Genomic DNA, 25,032 nt, shown 5'->3' on the forward strand with positions numbered 1-25,032 from the left:
GTCAAGAGGAGGTGACTCACCACAGTTACAGGACATTTTGAGAGATGCTCATTAGTTCAAATTAGTATAGGCCTTATAGTATGGCTGTTAAACATCCAAGAAGGTTAGTTCTACCAGTCTGGTACTTTTAATTACCATGTGCCATGTAGATAAAGCTTGGGCAGAGACCAAATTCAGATAAAGCTTGCCTAGACATATATTCTTTGATCTGGTTGTATTTATAATTTGTCAGTAAGTTGTTAGATTAATATGGTTCCCTCTGGTTTTTTAAAACTAGCTAGGCGTTATTTATCTCTCGCATTGTCTAACCCTTCCACTATGGTTTCCCCATTTAAAGTATACCCATTTTTCCCAATTCCACAACAGTGATGTTTTAGCTCTGTGTAGATAGGCTCACCTCTCTTGAGCTCTTTCTTTCCCTTTATCTACAACATTCCTTGTACCCTCCCCCCCTCTTAACCCCATTTTTATCCGTATGTCCCTTATTAACACCTGTTTCCTACTGTTCTTCTCTTTCAGATTCTTTCTCTTCCTTTACCTCCCTGGTTCTTTTTCATTATCCTGGTTCCTGTAGTTATGGCTGGATACATAATCACTTATCAGGATTTGGTGCTAGGATTCACATATGAGGGAGAACATATATCGTTGTTTTTTTTTTTTTTTTTTTCCTGAGTCTTTGTTACTTCACTTAGTAGTACTTTTATGCATCTTACTACTACCTAGAAGACCAATGACTAAGGATCATGCCAGGACTGGCAAGTGAGGAGTCCACCTCCTGCTTAGACATCTGATAGTCTCTGAGGATGTGGCTCAATGGCAGAACACTTGCCTAGTGTACATGAAACTGTGTTTGAGTCCCAGCACCAAAGGAAAACATACGACAACAACAAAAACAGACAAAACCAAGCCAAGTCCTGCCAGAGAGCAAGTCTCCTAAGCTCCTTTCTTTTAGTGGATCCCTGACTATGTAGGAATTCATTTCTTACCTTGTCTTTACTGTTACAAAGTCACTGGAAATTGGACAAGCTGGAAATGCCTTGAAGAAAATGCCACCATGTAGTTTAACGAGTCACTTCCAACTCTGAGAAGTCTTATGAAAGACAGGGGGCAGGGCTCTGTGTTTACTATGGAAACGTAGGTACAGAAGTGACTGAGCCCTCAGAATACAAGTTCCCTTCTCTATTCAACTGACGCCTGTGTTGTATGGGGAATAAGAGGCCTAAACAGAGTTCCAAATTTCCTAGGTTCCCCTCAAGACAGGAGCATCTATCTAGGGCCACTATGCCGTGATAAAGTCTCTGGGGCTGGACTTCTAGGAAAGCTCTTTATTAATAGGGGCTCAGTGTTCTGTGATGGCCAGAGCCCAGGAAGGCCATTGGTGAGCCCGAGGAAGGCGTATCTCCAGGCCAGCATATACCAGAGGGAGGACTCAGATCATCCTCAGCAACTTGCCTTTGGGTTTCTGGTTTCATGAAAGAGAACTTTTCCCATATCAGGCAATTCCCCTAACCTTGTTTAAACTACTATTTGAACAGGACTCTTTAATGCTCAGAAATGAACATGACTCCCAATGGATGTTTATAAGGAAACATGACCCAGATGGGTGGGTGTGAGGGGTGTGTTAAGTACCAAGGAAGAGCCAGAGGAAAGTGGGAGAGGTGCTAGAGTGGAGGGGGCAGTGTTTGGAGGGACCATCTGGTGGGGAGGACCTATAAGAGAGCAAGCAAGACATGTTCCTGGATCCAGAAGTCCAGCAGAGGCAGGATACTCTGTCTTGGTGGGTGACTACTAAGGAATGGGGCAGAAAGGCAGGCTGGCCTGTATCAGGCCTTGATAGACATGATGGGGCATTGGTCACTTTCCTGTAAGCAGCAGGAAGCCATAGAAGGAAGAAGAGCAGAGAAAACCAACATAGCGCTTAGCTTCAGTTTTCTTTTATGAAAAATTATAGTCTTGTCCCTGGGGAAAATGTCAACAAATAACACGAGGATGGAATAAAAAAAATATGTAAAAAAAACATAAAAGAAAGCATTATAGACACAAGTTATCCTGTGATGGCCTTCTTGGGCCTTGGCCAAGGACATTTAGTCTCTATTGGTGAGGAACTTTTCTGGAAGGCCCAACTCCAGAAACGTTATCATGCCTGCGAGGCACATTTGACCCATTTCAACTCTTGGGAACAAAATTAGTAATAATACAACTCTTTGCTCCAGAATGACATTTTGGTTAGTGAGGGACCATGAAAAAAAGTTTAGGGAACCTGGAAACCTCTTTGTTGATTGGAGACACTAATATGGTAGCAGACCACAGTACCCACGGCACATGGCCATGTTAGGGAAAGCAAACACTGTGCCCACCAGTCCCATGGGAATGTAGCACACATGGTTACATACAGTAGATAACATTTGATAAAAAATGACTGCTGTTGGTTTATGTATTTACTATTCTATACTTTTAATTGTTCGAGTGAACTCCCACTTATTAAAACAAAAATGTTGAGTGCCCAATAATTCCAACAGCACAATACCTCCCAATTTCACCAAGGGCTATATAGAGTGATGGACACACGTCACCTGCCTTGTGTAATTACACTCTGATATCCACATGCTAGAACTCCTTACTGAGGGGCTAGGATATAGCTCAGCTTGTAGAGTGCTTGCCTAGCATGAACGAGGCCCCAGGTTTGATCTACAGAACTCATAAACCAAGCATGGCAGAGCATGCCTATAATCCCAGCACTACAGAATTGTAGGCAAGAGGATCAAAAGTTCAAGGTCATTTTTGGCAACACAGCAAAAAACAATTATCTACCGAGGCATTTCTTAGCACGTGTCCCTGTTCTTATGTGACATGTGACTGTAGTTACTGTATACTCAGAGTGTTGGTTGAGGATCAAGTGTTGGGTTAAGTCCTTCACAAATAGTTTGTTTATAAAAGATTTTATTTTATTATTTTTAATGGTGTGTGTCTCTGTGTGGTGATGTGCACATATGTGTAGATAGATGCCTGAGGAGGCCAGAGGCATACAGTTCCCTGGAGCTTGTGAACCATTTGATGTGAGTGCTAGGGACTGACTCTTAACCACCTAGCTATCGCTCCAGCCCCAGTTGTTCCTATTTTTAACCTTTGCGACTTAAGATCCCATCTTAAGATAGATATTAGTATCCCTGGGTTTCAACTAATGAAAGTGAGAATTGAAAATGAATGTCCAGATATTCACTGGTCACACAATTCATAAGTGACAGAGGGAGAATTTGAACCAGGGCTGATGTCCAGCTCTTAAATAGCACTCTACATGGAGCCTGAGGTTGGATCAAGTAAGAGAGCTTGGTTTCTTCTGGGATACATATCTGCCACTGAGCTTATTTTCAAATGATCCAGGTGCAGCTGATATTGCTGGCCCAGGTTCTCTATATTAAATTTATAGTCTCATGAACATGTTCTTACCTTTCTCTAACCTTGCTTTATTTTTTGTGCTTAGCACTAGGGTCACTCCATATTAGACTATACGTCCACTCATTTGGCAGTATATGGTCTGGTGCCCAATTAGAAGGAGAGGTCCTCACAAGTAGGACCTTCATCTGTGTTATTCTGCACAGCTGGAGCAGTACCAGGCACTGGTACTTAGACACTACATAATGATCAAATACATTACTAAGTAAGGGCAGGGATGGGTTTGAAACTATTCCTCAGCATCATTTTGTCAATAGAACAGCCAACGGTATTAGATGGGATATTTGTTGCCTGCCTCCTGGACCAGCGCATAGAAAAACAGAGCATGAATTTTCATCACATTTGACTCATGTAGGGAAAAGGACAGGGCTGACTCAGGAGTGTGTTGACAAGTGTGTTCTATTTACAAAGTCAAGGCTAGCACAGGGGGAAAACTGCCTCTGTCGTCAGCCAAAGCCACCGTATCAGAATCCCTGGTGGGCTCTGAACAAATAAACTGCCTTTCAGTAGTCTCCAAGCTCAATTCTCCCCTCTCTTTCCTGTGCTTCTCTCCTGGTGGGTGGGGAGCTTTCTGAGGGCAGGGACCTCATCTCCATCCTATCTATATCCCAGGCTCAGTTCTTTTCCAGGCACTCCATGCGTATACTAGAAGTTCTGGTGAGTTCCATTCCACTCACCATCTCGCTCTGAGTATGGTACTCCTGCCACTTGGATCAACCATCAGATTGCTCCAGAGGATGGATAGTTCCATCTGTAGATCCTTGAGGGTCAAAGCTGTCTGCATGAAGGCTGGCCAGTGATTTATCTATGCAGGGTCAGGAGGGGAGGGAGTTCTTGGAGGGGGGCATAAAGGGTCAGGCCTTGCAGAGGGTTGGCTACACCTGGGCCCCACTCTGGCTGTCACCAGCTGTAATAGAAATTCTTCTTCTTATAAACCCCACTAAGAGTTAGAGAAAAGCAGACTAGAAAGGAAATGGATTAGGACAGGATTTAGCTAAATTGGAATTTTACTCTTGAGTGAGTCTCTTGCCAAACTCAATCTTAAAGACCTCCCCTGAAGAATGGAGACCACAGTACCTTATGGGGTGTGATGATGGATCTGAAGAGCTGAGCCCTGTATCTAACATAGAAGCACTCAAAAGGGGTCATTGTTGAATGCATTACAATCTATAAACTGTGGCTGAGGGATTAGCGCAAGGACAGCAGGAGGCTCCCTAAAGCCTAGGAGAAGCCCCTTCCCCCACTCCAAGGCCTAGCCAGATGCTTGACATTCCAGCTGCTGGCCTCCAGAGCCCAGGTTTACATGCAGATGTTATCTGGGCCTCTTTAATGACATTCATTTGAGTTATTAGCACCTCAGTTCTAATCAGATTAACCTCCCTTTGAAAAAGGACTCTTGGATCGGATATGTAGAGGCCAAAGGTGATGAGCTGGGGTTCCCATCCCTAGGAGGTCCTTAACCCTTGTGTGGCCTTAGAAAACTTGGACGGGGAGGCAAAGAGGGCCCATGGACCTGTGAGCCTGGCCAGCTCCATCTAGGGATGCAGGAACCAGAGGATGTGGACAAGGACAGGGTAGGGCTGAGGTGGGTGAGTCTGGAGCTGCTGGGCTAAGTGCACCTTTATTCATTAATTTTTTTATTTAAAGCTTTAAAGTATTTACAGGGCTTTGATCATCTTGTCCTTCCTCCATCCAAAGATCTAAAAGGCCCAACTAGCCTCTCCTGGAGGTTGAAGATCTGAGGGAGGAGGGGAAATTTTGCATGTGGGAGTCTTTTTCTACTGACTAGATTTTAGTTTTGGGAGCAGTCTACCTTTATATAAATGAAATTGGGCAGAATGCAGTGCTTTCCAGACATGTAACTCTGCCTCTTCCAGGTCCCCATCACTCATTAACATCTTTGTTTTTTTAATTGTTGTGCATTCATTGTACAAAATAATGAGTTTCATCGTGATCTCTTTTCATCGTGATCTCTTTTTCATCGTGATCTCTTTTCATCGTGATCTCTTTTCATCGTGATCTCTTTTCATCGTGATCTCTTTTCATCGTGATCTCTTGCACTTCATGAACTTCAATCTTTTTAAAAAATATTTTATTTATTATTTTTATTTTATGCGTATGAGTATATTGCCTGCATGTAGGGAGGTGTGCCTGTGTTGTGCAGAGCCCACAGAGCTCAGAAGAGGGCATTAGATCTCCTGGAACTGGGGTTACAGATGGTTGTTAGCTGCCATGTGGGTGCTGGGAACTGAACCCAGATCTTCCAGTGCTCTTAACCTCTGAGCCATCTCTCCAATCACTACCTCCCCACCCCCCTTTTCTAAACCTAGATTCTACATATAGAGAAAATGTGACATTTGTCTTTATGGGTGTGACTTATATCACATAACACGATGATCCATCCATTTTCTTTCAAAGACTTCATTTCAGTCCATTGTGTACATACACAGTCATGGTTTCTTTATTATTCATTTGATGGTGATATCACAGCTGATTGCATAACCTAGCTGTTATGAAAAGTACAACAATAAACACGGATATGCAAGTACCTCTGTCGTATGTTGACTTAGAGTCCTTATGACGTATAGCCAGAAGTGTGCGTATAGCTGGATCACGTGGTAGCTCTTTTAGTTTTCTGTGGCACCTGCATTCTGATTTCCATAGTTGTGCACCAGTTTTCAAGGCTACCAGCAATGTGGAAGGCTTCTTCGTTCCTGACACAGTGGCCAGCAATGTGGAAGGCTTCTTCGTTCCTGACACAGTGGCCAGCATTGGCTTGTCAGAGTCTTAGTGGACATTTTGCAATGGTGTGACACATCTCTTACAAATGATGAACAAGTGATGCCTGTCACTCACGGCAACCCTGTGTACACTAGTGTTTGCTCTGTGTGGTACACTCCTATGAGTTTTGCCTGATGTATGTTAGCATGATTTAGCCACCACAGCATTACACAGAATAGACTGAGCGTCCTCTTGAACTTAAGGCCCTGGTGGGGAATTGGGCCTTCGCTGGAGGAGGGAATTTGTTAGGAGATGCTCTGGTCAGGATGTAGCCTCTAGGAAAGACACAGTAACCACAAGACATATGGTATTCTTTGGGGGCTGGAGCTGGGCAACTTCAGCATCTTTGGGAGGGATAAATACTGTCTCCTTTGCCCCCAGCTGAGGACCAAACCCAGGGCCTTTCACTTGCCTGGAGCTGTGCCACGGGCTAAATCTCCAACCCTATATGTAGTTTCTTTACTTCCTGCTTTGTTTATATTTCTCTTTCCTTTTTCCTTTCTTTTGTTAATACTTTTCCTTTTCAGATTTCAAATCTTCTGGTAGGTATTTGAAAAAAGTCTCAGAGGCTCTTTGTCAGTCGACAGGTCTTAATCTGACTTAGCAGGATTTTTAAAAAAGCATCTCAATGTTTTGGACCCATCCTAGTTCAGTCAATTCATATTTTCCTAAGGCAAAGCCCAAGCATAGGTGGGTATTTAGAACCACCCTAGGTAATCTAGCCACTGTCCCATAGTGACTGAGAATCTGTAGGGAGGTCTAGAGAGCTGGGCCTCCTTTGATTGCCAGGAAGAATCCTGGGCATTCCTGCTATACAAGTGACCTGGAGAGATTGCCTTACATTCCCAGGAAGAGAAATAGTTCTAAGATGTTGGGAACCACCATTTGAAAGAATGAAAAGCAGAGAACACCTAAAAGCACTCTTGTATCAGTTTTAGTACTTTTCTCCCAACAATAACAAAGTGCCTGATGGAAACCACTTATGAGAATAAAGGTCTATTTTGGGTCATGGTTTTAGAGAGTTTCAGTCCACCGTTGTATATCTCCAAGGACAGGATGCCCAGTGACTGACTTGCTGCGCTTAGACCTCACCTCCCAGGGAACTACATCCTCCAGTCACAAGGATTCCACAAGGTCCCCAAACAGCCACTAGCTGAGAATCAAGAGTTCACACACACAAGCCTGTGGGGACATTTCACAATTAAACCACAGTAGTGGTAGCAAACAAACAATCCCATGAAAGCAGTGGTCCTGTGTGTGTGTGTGTGAAGGTCAGAGATCAGTCTCAGGGGACCCTCCTCAGGAACTGTATCCCTTGTTTGTTAAAAACTGATTTATTTTTATGTGTATGAACATAAAGTGCACCCATGCACGCAATACCTGCTGAAGTCAGAAGAAGGCATCACACTCCCTGGAGCTGGAGTTATGGAAGGTTGTAAACTGCCATGTGGGTTCTGGGAACCAAATCCAGGACCTTTGCTAGAGTAGCCAGTGCTCTTAACCGCTGAGCCATTTCTCCAGCCCCCATATACCTTGTTTTTTGAGACAAGATCTGTCACTGGGACCTAGGGATAGTAGATTAGGATATGCTGACTGGCCAGCTAGCCCCAGGGATACACCTGTCTCCACCTCCTCAGTGCTGGGATTACAGCAATCAGCCAGAACTTATGTGGGTGCTGGGGATCAGAACTCAGGTCCTCATGCTTGTTCAGAAAATACTTTACTGATCCATCTATCTCCCCAGCTCCCTGAAGGCAGCAGCAGTTCTAGACTTCAAAACACTAGAAGGTAATTGAGATGAATGAGACAAACCTGTACTTACTGGCACACAAGGCGATGCTCCAAATGAACAGCCTGGGTGCTCCAAATGAACAGCCCTGGATGCTCAAAATGAACAGCCCTGGATGCTTAAAATCAACAGTCCTGGGGATGAGGGTGCAGCTCAGGAGGTAGTGCATGTGTCTGGCATGCACAAGGCTGTGAGTTCAGTCTCCAGCACAAACAACAACAGCAAATGGGAAAAGGGAAGCTACACAGAGCACGGCCTGTTTTAAGCATGGTTGGTGGTCGGAGGGAGGCCCAGGCAGCAGTGACAAATGGGCCCTGCTGTTCAGGAACATTCAGGATGAGTATAAGCTTCGCTGACACAGGGAAAAAAAAACATCTCCAGGGTGTTGTTAAGTGGAAAATGTCAGTACCAGAGCAGCATGAAGAGTGAGATTCCATTTATGTAAATAAAAAATAAGCCTAAAAATAGGCAAGAAATGTACACATTTGATAGAAAACATAGAGGACAGACGCCAGGAAGGGAAAGGAGGCATTTGTGGGGGAATTAAGCCTGGCCTAATGTGGTGGTGGTGGGGAGGAGAGTTTGTGACATTTTCCTGTATGCCATTCTGTGTCTTAGAAAACATTTTATGGTGAACACATGTTGCTATAATGTAAATGTAATGAAAAAAAATTGTTTGTTTTTTTATGAGAAGCAAAATCCTTTGGGAGCCAAAGTTCTGGGTGGGCAGGAATCTTGGTTTCAGCACTTGTGGGAAAGGTTGGCCACATAATCCTCTGAGCCTTGGCCTCCCCACCCCTAAACTGGAACTAACACTATTTTGTACTCCATAGGGTTGGAGTAAAATGCAATAGATGACTTTGGATTTGACTGAAAATGTGCAACTAGAGAGGGTAGACTTATTTTAATGACTTTACATGGAAATGGTTTACTGTGCATTGATTCCTGTGGAGAAAACTGAAAGCAAACAACTCAAAAAGCATCAACTACAAGCTCTGCAGCAGTGGGTAGGGGTGTACGTGGCTGACTGGACTCCCATTTATAGTGGGATGCCTGCCTCGATCTTCTTCAGTGGGAATTCATCCATCAGGTGCGTAAGAAACAAGTGCTGTGGCCTCCATTGCATCTCCCAAGAAGTGATGTGTGAGTCTCAACCCACAGGGCTCCAGAATGTGACCCCCATTGGGAAACAGGGTAGCTGCTGGTGGAATTAGTTGACACCATGCTGGCACAGAGTACTCTTTAATTTTTTCCTCTTTTTCTGTTGAATTTTTGTGAATTTCATACAATATATTTTGATCCTATTTAGATCCCCTTCTCTATCTGAACCCCTCACCCAATACCCAATTTCATATACGTATATATATTAAGATCTTATAGAGTCAAATTTGTGTCCCCAAGCTGGGTGTGGTGGCATATGCCTCTAATCCCAGCACTTAGGAGGCAGAGGCAGGCAGATCTTTATGAGTTAGAGGCCAGCCTGATCTACATAGTGAGTTCCAGGACGGCTGGGGATACAGGGAAACCCTGTGTCAAAAAGACAAAAAAAAATGTCCCCAAATGTCTTTCAGTGTGGATGTATCCACTGGCGCCTGGTCAACTTTCTAAGAGTCTTACCCTTAAATGAGAATGACTCTCCCCCTCCCGGTAGCCATCAGTGGCCAATGGCTCCTCAGTAGGGCTGGAGTTTCTCACTTCTTCATATCTGTGTTGGGATTTTGTTTGGCTTGAGCTTACGGGGGACCATTGCTGTCACCATCGTTGTGAGTTCACATGAGTAACCGGCCAACTGTCTGGAAAACTCTTTCCTTGTGGTCATATACCACCTCTAACTCTTGGAATCTTTCTGGCCCATCTTCCACAATGATCCCTGAGCCTTGGGAGGCAGAAGTGTGATATGCGTCTGGTTTAGATAGAAGCACTCCGCAACCTCTTGTTCTTCGCACTTTGGCCAGTTGTGGTTCTCCATGTTAATCACCACGTGCTGGTGCAGGGTACTCGTAATCTAGTACTATTGCTAGTTGAGTAAGAAGAGAAGGGGCACAGAAGGGAGGATGCTATGCAGGGGTGGAGACTGAAGGGCTGAGGTGAGGAAGGCCAAGGATTTCCAGCAAATCACCAGAGCCAGGAAGAAGCAAGGAAGGAGCTTCTCCAAAGGGCCCTGAAGGCGGTGTTCTACTCACATCTTGCTTTTGGGCCTCTAGCCTCTAAAGCTGTGGGGGGTTTCTGTCTTCTGTGTGTGAGTCTGTCAGGGAGAGGTGTGCATATGCATGAGTACATGTTGATAATGCACATGCATGTCTGTGCACAATACAAGCGCATATGTGAGTGTGCACGTGGAGCACAGGAGTCAGTGCAGGATGCCTTCCTCTGTTGCTCTCCATTTTATTTATTTTTAAATATTTTATTTATTATTTCCATTTTTTATGTGCATGACTATATTGCTTGCATGTATGTAAGTGTACCTGTGTTGTGCAGTGCCTGAGGAGGTCAGAAGAGGGTGTTAGAGTGTTAGAGTCCCCTGGATGATTACAGATGATTGTTAGCCACCATGTGTATTTTGGGAATTGAACCCAGGTCCTCTGTGAGAGCAGCCAGTGCTTTTAACCGCTGAGCCATCTCTCCAGTCCGTCCACTTTATTTCTTTGAAACAGTGTTTCTTACTGAACAGGGAACTTAACTTCCCTGGCCTAGCTGTCCAACATGCTCCAGAAATCCCTAAAGTACCCCTGCCCCCCTCCCTAAAGTGCTGGGATCATAGGTGTGGGCCGCTGCACCCAGTTTTTTACATGGGTACTGGGGATCTGAACTCAGGTCCTCATACTGTGTGGCAAGTATTTTACCCTCTGTGTCCTCTACCTAGCCCTCTATCCTCTCAAGCTGCCTATCCATGGTGTTTGTTGCATAAGCCATAAGAAGTAAACGTGACAAGTAAAGCAGGACATGGAAGTGGAAGAGCTCGTTCTGGCCCTGCTCGTTTTGGCTCTGGATTCCCAGCTCTGGGCTTATCAGAGTATAATGTGCCTGACTTCCAATAGATGGGTAAAATTCATGCCCGTGTGATCATTGATGCTATTAAATAAAATAGCATCTTAGGTACTTAGCACAGCCCTCAACATGTAAGAGGCATTTGACAAAATGCAGGAGCTCTGAATTATATATGTGTTATGAATTTTAAAAGAGCCTTGTCTATTCTTGACGGAGCTAGAGTTGAGAAGCAAATTGAATTTTTGTCTCTCCCTGACTTGCCCTTTCTGTATCCTTCCTGAAGAAGGGTGAATTCTCTCACTTGGTCTCAGGAGGGAAATCAGCATCCTATGCTTTTCTACCACCAAAGGCTAACCTGGGTGGAGGGACTCTTTGCTGGAGTCTCCCATTCCAAGCCAGTTCCAGCCTCCCACATAAGCCAAGCTCTCCTGCGGCTATTGGAACAAAGCCCTGCTGGATGCCCTTTCTAGTCCCCTGTCTTTGCATTTGCAATCCTCCAAAGTGCTTGGAACACTCTCCTGGCCATTCTGATCCCCTTGGCCCTTCCTCTCAGACCACCCTCTTCACAACGAGCAGATCTTCAGGGTTCACCAGGCTTTGTCTTGATTCCACTACCCATTCCTCCCCCAGCTGCCCGAGCCCCCTGTTTCCTGCCCAGATCTTGGGCTGCCTAGGGATCCACTCACAGGGACACAAGTTGTAGGGCTAGCTTGGCCTTGAGGGATGGGGTCTGGGATGTTGGGAATAGATGCTTTATTATCTGTCTTCCCACCTTGTGGTTTTGAGGAGCATTCCATAAGCTCTCGAAGATACTCATGGATCTCTTGTCAGCAACTCTCAGCAGAAGCTAACAAGCATACATAGAGTTCCCTTCTCTGCTCCTCTGACCACGTTTCCAACAAATACTTGTCTCAAACGCTGCCTTTGGGAGAGTACATGGTGCAGTCACTTCTTAAGTTGTGGGTCAAGCGCTCAGAAATGGAAGCCACTATCCACCCATTGTGTTTCACATTTCACAGTCCCCATCTTAGAGCATTGCACTTGGCCTCTTGGATGGCCCAGGTGGGGAGGGTTCCAACTGCAACTTCCTGACATCTAGCATGTATTTAAATTTTTTAAAATGTGTGTGTGTGTGTGTGTGTGTGTGTGTGTGTGTGTGACATGTACACCAGTTCCCACAGAGGCCAGAAGAGGGCATCAGATCTCCTGGAGCTGGAGTTACAGGTGGTTATGAGCCACAGGATATGGGTGCTGGGAACAGAACTCTAGTCCTCTGGAAGAGCAGCAAATACTCTTAAATACTGAGCCAACTCTCCAGTCCCTTGTGTATATTTTTATTTTATTAATTTGTTTAATCTTTCTCTCTGTCACTCTGTCTCTCTCTGTCTCTCTCTCTCTCTGTCTCACCCCACCCCAGGCATGCGTATGCCATAGTGTACATACGGAGATCAGAGGACAACCTCAGGTGTCTGCCCTCGGACCTTCCACTTTGTTTGAGACAGGGTTGCTTTTTTTTTTTTAACTTTATTTATTTATTTTACTTTATGTGTATGAGTATTATACCTGCATGTAAGTAGGTGCACCCGTGTTGTGCAGTGTACATGGGGAAAAAAGAAGAGAGCATCAGATCCCTGGAACTGGAGTTATAGACAGTTGTTAGCTGCCATGTGGGTGCTGGGATTTGAACCCAGGTCCTCTGCAAGAGCAGCTGGTACTCCTAACCACAGAGCCATCCCAAGACCAGGTCTCTTCTTGTTGTTTACCACTGCATTTGCCTGGGCTGCTGGCCTCTGAGGTCTCAGGACTCTCCTGTCTCAGCCTCTCATTTCTTCCTAGGACCAATGACATTGTAGCCATGTGCTACTGTTTTAGTTACTTTATGTAGCTGTGATAAATAGCACAACCAAAAGCAACCTGGGGAGGAGAGGGTTTATTTCATCTTACACTTCCAAGTCTATCTTTGAGGGAAGGAATTTAAGACAGGAATTTAAGACAGAAACCTGAAGACAGGAGCTGAAGCAGAGACCATGGAGGAATAATGCTTACTGGCTGCTTTCTTATACAAGCCAGGACCACCTACTCGGGGTGGCACTGCCCACAGTGGGCTGGGCCCTCCAACATTACTCAACCAAGAACACACCCCACAGATATCCAACAGGCTAGTCTATGGAGAAAATTCCTCAGTTGAGATTCCCTCTTTCTAGGTGTGTCAAGGTATCCAACACAGCTACCATTTGGCTTTTTAAAAATTTATTTTTTAAAATATTTTATTTATTATTTTTACTTTATGTGTATGAGTGTTATGCCTACATGTATGTAAGTGCACCCATGTCATGCAATACCTGCAGAGGACAGAAGAGGGAGTCAGATCCCTTGGAACTGTAGTTGCAGACAGCTGTTAGCTGCCATGTGGGTGCTGGGAATCAAACCCAGGTCCTCCGCAAGAACAGCCAGTGCTCTTAACCGCTGAGCCATCTCTCCAGTCTGGCTCTCAACTAACTTGACTTCAAGGTTTTTTTCCCTCAACACCCATGAAGCCCTCAAGCAGAAATGGGAGCCATCCTGCCTCCAGGTGCACTCGGCTATTTGCTATGAACCCGGATCTTCTGCAAGAACAACCAGTGTTCTTAACTGCTGAGCCATCTCTCCAGGCCCCCATTTGGCTTTTATGTGAGTTCTAAGGATTTGAACTCAGGTCTTGATGTTTGCATAGTAAGCAGTTTACCCGTTTGCCCACTGAGCCATCTGTGCAGCCCCTGGTACAGAGCATCTACCACACTGAAGATTGCTTGGTGAGTTCATCTATCTAATGGGTGCCCAGAGGGAAGAGGCTGCATCTTGTTTCTCACAGGTACCTAATCATGCAGAAGTTTAACAAACGGACATTAAATCTACTCCTTAATTACAAGGTCTTTCACTGGTAACAAAGTGACTCTGGCAAAGCAAGGAACTCGATTCTGCACTCACAGCCTTGACTTCCGTTTTCCAAGCTGGCTGAGGTCTCTCACTTCCTGTTCCCCACGGGGTTTGGGGGTTCACACCTCTTCCTGAATAATTGCTGTTTCCTCTTGCTCCACCACTTGGTGGCCTCTCCTAGCTGTGGTGTTATGATTTGAACCTGAGCTGTACCCAACAAGGGGACACTTGGTCCCCAGCGGGAGGTGCTGTTCTTGAGAGATTGTGGGACCTTCAGGTTGCATGTCACTGGTGGTGGACTTTGGTAGTTATAGCCCCACCCTGGTTCCAGTCTAGCCTTCTCTACTGTGTGCTTTGGTGTCATGAGAACAAGTGGCCTCCAAGTGCTCCTACCTTCAGGGACAAACAGCTCCTGATGCCCGGCCTTCCTCATCATGACAAAGCAAAACCTTCTTGAAACCATGAGCCCAAAGAAATCTTTCCTCCCTGAAGTTGTCTTCTGTAACAGAAGACGAGAAAAGCAACCCACATGTATAATCATTTCTCTGCCTCTCCTTTCCATGTATCAGAGTTCATGAGGTGGGGGCTGGGCTCTCCAGCTTGTCTGGCTCCAGTCAGCGTGGATGAGAGATGCTGAGTGCTGATGGTTTGTGTCACCCTCCAGAGCAGTTCCTCCAGAGAAGGTGCTGCCTGTATCCTGCACAGCAAAATACAAGTGTCACAAGGGCCCCTGTTCTGAACCAGTAGACGATTAGAACACTGTATTAGAAGAACATGTTTTGAAATAGAAAATGCGAGCACACTATGCAGAAAGAAATACATACTATATTTAAACAAGTGGCTTAACATGCATCGCTCTCTTTCTTGATTTTTCTCCCATTTTGTGGGCTGTGTGCTCTGCTGATTAAAGTTTGCTGTGTGGAAACTTTGTGATTTCACATAGTCTTATCTGTTGATCCTTGGACTGGTTCCTGTGGGGAATACTATATTAAATAAGAGAATAAGATACTTCTTATATTAAATAAGAGAAGGTAGGATGGTTATCTTTGTCTTGTTCCTGATTTGAGAGGAAATGCTCAGTGTGACTTCATTTAATATAATGTTTGCTCTAAGTTTTTTGTATGTAGCCTTTAATATTTTGAGGTCTACTCCATCTACTCCTAACTTCTCTTAAACTGTTTCATGAAAGCATGTTGAACTTTGTTGAATGTCTTTTTGGCATCAATTGAAATGATCCTGTGGTTTCTGTTGTTGTTTTTTATATATCACTTTTATTGATTAACGTATGTTGATCCAGCCTTGCTTTTCTGGGGTAAAGCCCACTTGGTCATCATGTACGATCTTCTTGATGTGTTCCTCAATTTGGTTTGCAATTATTTCATTGAGAATTTTTGCATCTGTATTCATCAAAAAAAAAAATTGGTCTATCGGTTTTGTTTTTTTTTTTTTTTTTGCGGTTGTGTTTTTGCCTGATTTTGGTATCAGGATCATTCTGGCTTCATAAAGTGACTTTGGTAATATTCCTTCACCTTCCATTTGTGGACCAAAAAAGAAGAATTGGTATGAGATCTTTCTTGAAAGTTTGACAGGATTCGGTGCTAAATGCATCCTGTCTTGGGCTTTTCTTTGAGGGGAGACTTTTGATTACGTGCACCTGTTTGAGTCTTCTACATGATCATTAATTACTTTTAAAAGTAAAACTCTGAACTGCTCAGACACCTCGGCTTTCTCTGTAGTTTTAGATTCTTTTTTGGGGGAGTTGGTCGGTGGGGAACGGGCCGTAGGTGGTGGTGTGTCATATCCTTTGTGTGTTTTATGCATCTGCTGGAGTGGTGTTTGTCTTTCAGTTTTGACTCCCCTATTTGGATGTTTTGTTTTCTGTGTTTCTTTCTAGAGGGATTTCTGCATGAGGCTTAGCCATGGGACTGGTGAAACTTGGTGTTGTCTAATGGAATTGTGAGGGGACCCTGTCTTGATTATGTGTTAACACAAGGGTGGGGTACCTTATACCAAGCCTCAAGACAGCTTCATAACCCAGTTATCCTCTGGACTCAGCAAACCCACTGGGAACAAGACATCAAATGTCAGACCCACTAAAGTCTATATATTATCCTGGGGCTGTGGTTAGCGCCACAGCCTGAAGTAACCTCTGTGACCACACCAGTATAGACTGCTCGCTAGTCCTTCAGTGACCACTGAAACCTCAGAAGCCCAAACCCCACACTCACTCTGACCTTAGAGACCAATGGCATCAAACTTCTGACTCTCAGGGGATCCTGGGCACACTGGAGCCAAAGCTCAGGCACTGACCTTTGAGCCCACCAGGGCTGGAGGTCTGGTCCCATGATGTTTCCATGTCCCTCCATAGCCAAGGGTCTATACCAGAGGTGCTCCGTGGACCTGCTGGAGCAAAAGGCAAGCTGTGCTAGTCCTATAGGAACCAGTCTCAGGGTACTTTGAGGATCCTCTGGAGCCTCCTGGAGGAGGCCTGGTCCCACAGAGCTCCCTCATCCAACCAGAGTGGGAGGCTTGGTTGTTGGGAGCCCACTTCCCAGTACTCCATTTTCCATGTGTGAAAATATAATGGACATTCCTGTAAATAGTGATGTTTTATGTGTGCAAACATATTTACAGAAGAGATACCTAGAAATTACACTGTTAGCTCAAAGGGTAGATGAATTTGTAATTTTAATGCTTTGGAAAATGCTGCTATTTATTTATCAATAAATAAAAGGATTGAACCAAGTGTAGTGGTACAAGCTTACAATTACAGCCTCAGGAATGCTGAGCGAGGAGGATGGTGAGTTTGAGGTCAGCCTAGGTTACATAGTGAGACTCTGGCTCAAATTCATTCAATATGTAGTCCCGTCAGTAATATGTGAAAGTCTTTTTCCCCACAATCTTGTGAGTAGATTATCGAACCTGAAGCAAACCTTTATCGACCTCATAGAAGAAAAGATGTTCTTTTCAGCTTTAGTTTGTGTTTCTCTTATGATCAATGAGGTTGGCATCTTTTTGTTTGTTTGTGTTTTGAGAAAGGGTCTTCCTGTAGCTGCAAATCACAATGTAGACCAGGCTGGCCTCGATCTCACAGAGATCTTCCCGCCCCCACCTCCAGAGTGCTGGGACTAAAGGTGTATGCCACCACACCTGGCTAGGTTGGCATCTTTTAAGAGCTCTTTGGGTTTTCTTTTTCAATGTTTTATTAGCGTTTGTTAGTCTTACATATGAATGGGTTTCATTATGACATCTGCACGTATATGATGAACTTCGGTGCCTTTGCTGCCACTGCTCTCTCCCGTCTTCCTCCCGCTGCTGCTGATCCTCTTCCCAACTAGGCTTCCTTCTACTTTCATTCCTTTCTGTGTTATTGTTATTTATTGCAGTGTGGGCACCTTACCACAGGCTATACTACTGAAGAAAATGTCTCCCCTTAGCAACCGTCATCTGCCTATCAATCCTCAGGGAGGGGTCGGGCCTCCTGAGTTCCTCCCTCCTCCACGACAGGATGTTACAAGACCAATCTTCTGCAGGTAATTGCAACTACTGTGAGTTCAAGCGTGCCATGGTCTCTAATATTCTGCACCATCCTCTGGCTCTTCCATTGTTTTTGCCCTCTCTTCCTGGGAGGGGATGATATTGCTATCCCATTTATGATTAAACAATCTCTCATACTCAGCACAATGGCACTAATCTATAGGGATAAGTGTAATTATTCAGAAGGCCATCTGAGCATTATGTTATGTCCACTTAGTGAAGCAATGGCTGTAGCTTCCCCAATTATGACCTCACACCATGGGCTTTTGACCAGATGTACTGTACCAGATGTGAATTCCCTCCTGTGGAACAGGCCTCACTTCCAAACAGAAAGCAGTTGTGCCACTATTGCAGAGGTCACATCCTGCTTGCCTGATTGGTGGTGGGTACTATGGGTTTCCTTTTCTGTCAACTATTCCTACTCTTGACATTGGTCCATTGGATTGATAGCCTTTTTCTTCATTAGTCCTACCATTTTACATATTAAGGAAATAGCATTTGTCTATCATGAATTACAAGTTCCCCAATTCCTTATTTATATTTTGACTTTCTATCAAGTAGTCATTATTATTATTTTGCTTTGTAGAGATTGTAAAAAGGTTTTATAAGCTAGAGTCAATAACCTATCCTACTTTTACTCATGGTTATAAAATACTTCTCACATCTACTTTTGTTAACTTTATGATTTCATTTAACTCTTTCGTTGATGAGAATCTTTCTTTAGAGTTGCTTATACAGAAGGGTTTATGCCTTTTGGCTTCTTCAGATGCTTATCTGTGAGCTAGCACCATCAATGAGACATCAACACTCTCCCACACACTCAAACCTCCTTCTGAATTTCCTATTGGGTTTGAGTGAGTCATCTTTCCATTCACATTGTTTTCATTATCAAGGACTTAACAATGGGTTTTTATCCATGGCTGTTTTAGTCTTGTTACTCTAATTTTTCCAAAAAATTCCTGGTTATTCCTGGTAAAATTTCCACATGAAGTTTTAGTACTAGCTAGTTTAGTTCCTCCTAAAATACCCTTTTGGTGTTTTTATTGGGATCCCATGAAATTTATAGGTTCCCTATCCGTGACAGATTTATGACTGTGAGAATGGAAGAGCATGGCGTGTTTTGGTATCGTTAAGTCTTTGTGTCCTTCTACCGCATTAAAATTGCAAACTATAAACCCTACATATTTCTTGTTAAGTTTATTCTTAGGAGTTTTATTTTTTGTTGCTATTTCAAATAAGATTTTTCCTTTTGTTATATCTTCTAATCAGCTAATTTTTTTTTGTAGACTGAGTGCTGAGTGATTTCCACATATATATAGAAATGGAAGATATTAAATTCTGTTTGAGTCTATGATGTTTTTAATTTCATTCTTTCTTTTATTCCTCTGGTTATACCAGAAGGGTACAAAGTAAAACTATGGGCCAGATCCAGTCAAGGCTGGATTTTGTGCAGATAAAAGCTAAGAATTATTTTTATATTTTGGAAGGATTAAGGGCTGGAGGTGGAGCTTAGTGATAGAGCATCTGCTTATAGGTATGAGGCCCTGGGTTTGAGCCTCAGCAACACAAAAACACATATGTAATTAATATCAATAAGCAAAGAGATTGAATTAGGCATGGTGGTCCTTGCCTATTATCCCAGCACTCTGAAGGCTGTGGCAGGAGGATCATGAATTTGAGGCCAATCTGACTACGTATCTAAGAAACAAAACCAAAAGCTGAACCCAGTGGGACTGGGTGGTGCACACGTTTGATCCCAGCTTTCAGGGAGGCAGAGGGAGGAGGAGCTCTGTAAGTTCAAGACCAGCCTGGGATACAGAGTGGAGTTCAAGGCCAGCCTGGCCAATGTGAGACTTTGTCTCAAAATTAGAAAGTCAACGAAGGCTGGAGATACAGCTCAGTGGTACAGCGTTTGCTAGTATGCATGAGACTCTAGATTCAAGCCCCACTACTGCCAAAAATCAAAACTATTTAAAAAAGGACACGTGGGGGCTGGAGAGATGGCCCAGCAATTAAGAGCACTGACTGCTATTGCAGAGAACCCGAGTTTGATTCCCAGCACCCACATGGCAGCTATAAACCGTCCTTAACTCCAGTTCCAGGGGAATCCAAAGCCCTCTTCTGACCTCCGCGGCATTGCACGACACGGGTGCACTCGCATACATGCAGGCAATACACTCGTAATACACATAAAGTAATAAAAATAATAAATAAGATATTAAAAATAAAGGACATATGGCAGAGCTCTTAGGCAGGCCATATGTGAAGCCTTACGTTGCTACAAATCTAACCAGTCTATGAAAACTCTCATTACTCTGATTCGATCATTGCCTATTGTGTATGTATCAAAATATCATAGTGTGTGCCATAAATAAGTATAAACATTGTATTTCAACTAAAAATGAAAAAAGTTAAGAAAATAAAATAAAAGTTTGTTACTCTTCAAATATACAATGATAACATCTACTTAACAGTGACCTCCACATTGCTGGGCTTTGTTCATGGCTATGGTTTGGGTTCTACTTTGCTTTAATTTATTTTGAGGAAGTCTCGCTATGTAACCCCGGCTGTCCTTGAACTCTCCATCCTCCTCACTCAGCCTCTGGGTAGCTGGTAGTACACACACATGACCCTGTGCCCACCTTTTGTCTTTCAGTCTATTAAAATGAGAGGTTTCCCAAAATTGAATCATCCTTATAATCCTGGCATCAGCCTTTGCTTCAGTATTCATAAATGAGAATGGTTTGTTTATTTTGATCAGAACTGCCAGGTTGACTTAATCTTCCTTATTTACTAAAAGTCAAAGATAGATGCCAATAATTTAAAGAAGCAAATAATTTTACTAAGTGAGAGAATTCTCCTGCTCTGTACCTCATCCATTTCTTAGTTCCTAGAAACAACCACTTTTGATTTTTTTTAGTAATTTTTAAAATTTAGTTCCAGATATTTAAATAATAATTTGTATGTCTACTTCTTAAATTTATGCTTGAGCACTATTTATTAAATTTCTATATTAGAAGGTATAAATCACCTTTCTATTCTTCACTCCAATCCTACCACAACATACAAAAATGCTTTTGCCTTTACTGTCCTCTGAATACAAGAACAATTTTTAATGTATACTTTTATTGATTTTTTGTGCATTTCATACATCTTAATCATATTTAGACTCCCCTCCCCTGCCTGCACCCACAGCATAGCCCACCCACTGGATTTCATGCATTCTGTCATATATGTTAAGGACTATCTAATCAAGTTTGTGTCTCCAGATGTCCCTTGGTGTGAGTTCATCCCCTGGAGCCTGATCAGCCTATTTAGAGTCACTCCCTTAAAGAAGATCAGTTCTCCCTCATCCAACAGTGATCATCTGCCAGTAGTTCCTCAGCTAAGATTGGGATCTGCTGTTAATTTCCCCAGGTCTATGCTGGGTTTTTGGCTTACTGAGTTTGCATGGGTCTTGTGCATGCTGTCACCATTACTGTGAATTCATGTTAGCAAGTTTCCAGAGGCCTGGAAGACACTGTTTTCTTATGGTCATGCACCGCCCCTGGCTCTTACAATCTTTCCACCCTCTATTTCACAACCTTCCTTGTGCTCTGGGTGGGTGAGGTTTAATATGGGAGTCCTATCCTGGGACATGTACTCTGCAGTCTCTTATTCTCTACACCTTGGCCAGTTGTGGCCTTCTGTGTTCATTGCTCTCTGGTGAGAGGAGAGAGATGCATTAGCATTCTCCCTACCCCTTGTTCCACTATGTTCCGTGAGCCTTAGGTGTAGAGGTTCTATTGTAGATGTGTCACTTGAGGTTGGGCATCTCACAGACAGTTATTCTCTGTGTGAGACCAGCTGCGGAACTCTGTAATAGTTTCAAAAATATGGAACGCTTCACAAATCTGCGTGTCATCCTTGGGCAGAGACAATGCTAATTTTCTCTGTATTGATCCAGTTTAGTATATATGCTGCCGAAACGAGCACTATAATTACAACTTTGCTTAGGTCAGTATCCAAAATCATTACTACATATTATGTATTTTCAGCTTATCCATGTACTATATCTTTGTTTGCTTTTGTATCTTCAGAAATTATTAATTGCCTTTCTGTTTAGTTTTCTATGTATTTACAGTTAATGGAGCCCCTTACTCTTTTGTATGTTCAAATGCACTAAATACTTAATCAATTTCATGTTCTTGAAAACAGAGTTCATGGAGCCTTCTGACCTGCTCCAATAATTGCTGGTTCCTTTCTAATTACTGGTTACTGTCTGCTATAATATAATTATATGTAATGTAATATATAATATAATTGTTATAGAATTAATATTATGTAGTCTTCCTTATCCATTAAGGATTCACTACAAGTCTCCTAGTGGAGGCTGGGAGCAGAGATAATCAAACCATCTATCTTCTCTCTGTTTCTCTGTCTCTGTCTCTGTCTTTGTCTCTCTCTCTTTCTCTCTGTCTCTGACTCTCTTTCTCTCATCTGTCTATCTTTCTATCTAAAACATTTTCCCCGGTATATATACCTTAAATTAGGCATGGCAAAAGATCAGCAACAACTAATAAAAAAAGAACAATTATAACAAAATAGTGTAATAAAAGTTATGCAGGAGCTAGAGAGATAGCTCAATGGTTAAAAGTACTGGTTACTCTTGCAGAGGATGGAGGTTTGGTACTCTGCACCTACATGGTGGCTGACAACCATATGTAGTTCCAGTTCTAGGGGACCCAACACTCTCTTCTGGCCTCTGCAGGCATTGCATGCACACAGTACACCTAGATGTATGCAGGCAAACACTCATACATATAAATTTAAAAATTATGTAGATGTGGTCCCTTTCTCTCTTTCTCTCACTGAATTTGATTTATTGATATATCTTTATTTTTTTCCTTCCTTCCTTTTAGTCTCGGCATTGAACCCAGGCCCTTATGATCTATGTGCTACTGAGCTATTCACTGTTACAATTTGATTACTATCTTCCCAGGCTGGCCTTGAACTCACCATGTGGCTGAAGATGACCTTGGATTTCAGATCATCCTCTTATCTTCTGAGTGCTAGGATTATGGTGTGTGCCATTATAACCAGTTTATGCAGTGCTGGGCTCAAACCTGGAGCTTTGTGGATGCTAAGCTTGCACTGTATCTACTGAGCCAGATTCTAGGCCAGTACCTTTATGAGGAATTTTTTTTTATCTGTGTTCATGAGAGATATTCTTTATCTCTGTCTGTCTCTGTCTTTCTTTCCCTCTCTCAGTAGGGTCTCACTATGTCGCTCGGGATGGCCTAGAACTTGCTATGTACACCAGGCTGGCCTTGCACCCACAGAGATCTGCCTGCTTCTGCCTCCTGAGTACAGGAATTAAAGACATGTGCCACCATGCCCAGCTTTGAAGTTCATTCTCTTGTAATGACATTTTCTGGTATTAGAATCAAGGTTATTTTGATTTTATAAAATTACTTGACCAACTTTAAATAAGATTTTTTTAATCTATGTCTGGTAAAATTCATTATGAAGTCATTTGAATCTGGAGTTCTCTTCAGCATATCCAGAACTAGTCCTGTTTTTTACTTCTTTTTATGTCAGTCTTAGTAATGTGTTTCTCAAAAACAATGTTTACTCATTCAAGCTGCTGGATTTGTTAGCATAATACTATTAGCATAATATCCTATTTTTATTTAATATGGAACAATTTGTAACAATGTTTTCCTTCTCATTTTTGATATTGATAATTTGCATTTTCTTAAAAAAATTAAATTGCATTTATCTGTGTGTGTGTGTGTGTGTGTGTGTGTGTGTGTGTGTGTGTGTGTACATACCACATCGTACTTGTGGAGGAGAGAGGACAAGTTATGGGAACTGATTCTCTCCTTCCACCTTTATGTGAGCCCGGGAATTGAGCTTGGGTTCTTAGACTTGACTGCAAGTGCCTTGCCCACGGGGCCATCTTGTCTATCCTTCTTCTTTTCTTGATTTGCTTTGCTATGGCGTAATCAATTGCATTCATCTTCATTCTGTATCCATCATGTACCTGTTGCGGGATTGACTGAAATCTGTTCTTATCCATAGTACTTCTTTCCTTGCATGACTTTTGTTGGAATTTATTTTTCTAGCCTCTCGAAGTGGATGCATTTAAAGCTGCTAGTTTCTTAGTGCTATTTTAGTCGTATGTCACCGATTTGAAAGATTTTTTTCCATTATCATTGGGTTTGAAGCAGCAGTCAATATATTAAGTGAAGTTTCATCAACATTTATTGTAGATTTGAAAATGTTTTAACATTTTTCTCAATCATCTTCTTTTGTTTTTCTACTTTTCCTGTCCATTCTGGCCTTTTCTTCTCTCCACTTGGTTTAATTTCCTTTGTGTTCATTGCGTTGATGTTTCCTTCATTTAATTTTCCTGCCATTAGTTTGAAAGTTTTATACTATATTCACCTTCTCAATGATCACTTTAGGGAATTTTATCTCCTTAGTCTTTCTTATAAAAGCCTTAGGACATTTTATATGAGCTGCATATTAATTCCATCTTAGTAGAGGTATAAATGGAATGAAAAAAATGAGGAAGTGCTGAAAACGGTAACGTAGAGGTTGAGTCTTAAAATGTTAAATGAAATGGAAGGATGATAAGAAAGGGCCAACAAACACAATTTCTTTAAGGAAAAAATGTTGAAGAAGTTAAAAATAGTCACTGGATCATGAATGAAGGCTTTTCTCTTCTGTCTCTCTGTCTCTCTGTCTCTCTCTCTCTCTGTCTCTCTCTCTCTCGCTGTCTCTCTGTCTGTCTGAAAAGCTAATTAAAATTGTGCTCCAGGAACATGTTTGATAATAAAGAACATCATGGTAAAGTTTCCAGAATTCAGGCATTAAAAACTTTTTAATAAAAAATAAAACTGGTAAGTAACTTTCTGGGCATCCAAATAAATACTGAGGTCATTTACAAAGAGAATAATATCTGCTGGACTTGAGACTTCAACAAGAATGAAGGGGTAGTGCTGACACATGCCTTTGATCTCAGCATTTGGGAGGCAGAGGCATGTGGATCTCTGTAAGGTCTAGGCCAGCCTTGTCTACATAGCAAATTCGAGGCCAGCTGGGGCTACAGGGTAGCCCTGCCTGAAAAAGAAAAGAAAAAGAATAGCGGGATGGCCAGGTAGGGGGTGAAGAAGCAAGGTCTATATAATCTCAAGGAAAAAGTACCATCCAGGATTACATACACCAGCTGCAGACCCAGTCCCTCATTTAGCTAGTCTTTCCTGAAGACCACCAGATTAAACCAAGCTTCTAGAGAACAAAGCACTATTCTCAGTTCAAATGTGAAGGGTCAGGAGATGGGATCTTTCCTGGTCTAACTTCTGGGTGGAATGTGACTGAGGTCTGAACTGGCTGTTTGTCTTCTGTGCTATATTCTGGACTTTGGGCTCACCTGGATTGAAAAGAGGTCACAAGAAAATATTCCCTTCACAATATTGGTGAGAGGGGCTAGGACCAGACTGAAACCAAATCCCAGAAAAAAAGATTTTGCACCACATATCAGAGAACTCCTTGTACTAGGCATGTTGGAGTGCAAGCATCCT

General features: G+C 42.8%; 1 non-coding gene across 1 annotated transcript; it reads right to left on the bottom strand.

The window, feature by feature from the left end:
• Nucleotides 1-21,333: 21,333 nt before the first annotated feature.
• Nucleotides 21,334-21,439, bottom strand: LOC115068840. Its single transcript, XR_003848186.1, has one exon. It is a non-coding gene; the product is annotated as a U6 spliceosomal RNA (small nuclear RNA).
• Between the last annotated feature and the right edge of the window lie 3,593 nt (nucleotides 21,440-25,032).

This window comes from Nannospalax galili, unplaced genomic scaffold, assembly GCF_000622305.1.
Source record: "Nannospalax galili isolate Female #2095 unplaced genomic scaffold, S.galili_v1.0 scaffold589, whole genome shotgun sequence".
NCBI lineage: Eukaryota > Metazoa > Chordata > Mammalia > Rodentia > Spalacidae > Nannospalax > Nannospalax galili.